The sequence below is a fragment of the Microtus ochrogaster genome, unplaced genomic scaffold (assembly GCF_000317375.1).
Source record: "Microtus ochrogaster isolate Prairie Vole_2 unplaced genomic scaffold, MicOch1.0 UNK48, whole genome shotgun sequence".
NCBI lineage: Eukaryota > Metazoa > Chordata > Mammalia > Rodentia > Cricetidae > Microtus > Microtus ochrogaster.
Window position 1 is genome coordinate 31,468 of NW_004949146.1, and position 1,870 is coordinate 33,337.

Consider the following 1,870-nt stretch of genomic DNA (forward strand, 5'->3'; position numbering starts at 1 on the left):
CTCTGCGTGTGAGGCCAACCTGGGCTACAGAGTGAATTCCAGGACAGCCAGGGCTATATAAAGAAACCCTGTCACTGAGGGAGAATCCAGTCTTTTTTTCTCTACTTACTGTCTCCAGTTGGTTTGGACAAACAAGTCTACCTGGCAGATGGTGGTTGTGTTTGGATTTCATCTTAGAGTTAGAGTGTGTGATAAATTAAAAAGATACAGATTTTTTTATTTCATGTCATCAATATGATTACCCTTTCTGGTAATTGATGTACATACATGAATATTGATAGTATGACTTCATCTATCAAAATATAAAGTTAAAATATAAAGTAGCCATCAAAGATTAATGTGGCTAAAAGTTTGCTTCCAGGGAGGTATTATTGGAAGGTAGTAGAAACTAAGAAGTAGGGCCTTATGGGAAATCTTTAGATCATTTTGAGGGTGTACTTCAGAGAGGATTGTGGGACTCCAAGTCTTTTTTCTCTTGCTTCCTGGTCTTGAGGTGAACAGTTTGGTCTTATCATGTGCACATCAGCTATTGCCATCTGGCAAACCGACCAGAGACCTGGAAGCACTGAGTTTGTCTGATCATGGGCTATAACCTCTAAAACTGAGCCAAAATAAACCTTTTATCTCAGCTATTATAGTGATGAAAAGCTAACACAAATAGATTTGTATGCACACAGAAATATTTTCAAGATTTATGAGTGTTTTGCCTGCTTGTGTGTCTGTGTACCATGTCTGTGAAGCACAGGAGAGAATGTTGGATCCCCAGGAACTCTTACAGGCAGTTCTGAAATACCATGGAGGTGCTGGAAACTGAATTTAAGTCTTCTGTAAGAGCAGCAAGTGCTCTTAACTGCTGAAACATCTTTCCAGTACCCCAGTGTGACTTTTTTTAAAAATTGGTATAATAATGGGTTTCGTGATGACTTTTGTGTGCTTTTTGATTTTTGAGACATGGTTTCTCTGTAACAACAGCTCTGGCTATCCTGGAACTCTCTTTTGTAGACTATGTTGGCCTTGAATTCACAGAGATCCACCAGCTTTTTCCTCCCAAGTGCTGGAATTAAAGGTATGCACCACTACCTTTCATGAAGACATTATAGGTATATCAAGTACTCATTTCCAGTGTTTTAATGTCATTTCCTTGTTTTATCATGTTGTGGACACAGCTCATACAACATAAGCTGATAATATAGTTTACTTTAAAAACTCATTTTGGAGCAGGGTGGTGGTGGCAAATGCCTTTAATACCAACATTTAGGAAGCAGAGGCAGGTGGATCTCAGTGACTTTGAGGTCAGCCTGGTCTACAAAGTGAGTTTCAGGACAGCCAGGACTGGACTGTTCAGAGAAGCCCTGTCTCAAAAAACCAAAACAAGACAAAAAAAATATTTTGGGAAGAATAAATACTAGAAATTTACATTATCTATTGCTGTACTTGGAAAATCAATTTGATACCAAATAAGTTTAGGTGTTTATTATGTTAAAATATAAAGTTAAAAGCTCACATAACCTGATTCAACACCTGGTTTTGTTTATTTTTAGAATACAGACTTAACATTTTAAATATAGTTATTACATATCTACATTGTTAGAGAAAAACTTAGAGATCATTTCATCATGGGCTAGGGAGATACTTCATTCAATAAAATGTTTGCCATGCCGGCATGAAGATATGAGTTTTATCCTTGGAACCCACATGAAATAAACCTGAGACAGGCAGATCACTGGATCTCACGAGGCAGCCAGGACAGCTGAACCTGGGCTTCAAGCCAGTGAGGCTGTCTTAAAAGACTAGGGTGTACAGCTGGGGAATGACACTCTGAGATGTGATCAGGCCTCTACACACACACATACACACACACACACACACA

General features: G+C 38.6%; 1 protein-coding gene across 1 annotated transcript in view; it reads left to right on the forward strand.

Annotated features, from left to right (window-relative positions):
* The window catches only part of LOC101997044 (DNA repair protein RAD51 homolog 3-like), a 27,223-nt gene that overhangs the window by 24,196 nt on the left and 1,157 nt on the right, over positions 1 to 1,870 (forward strand).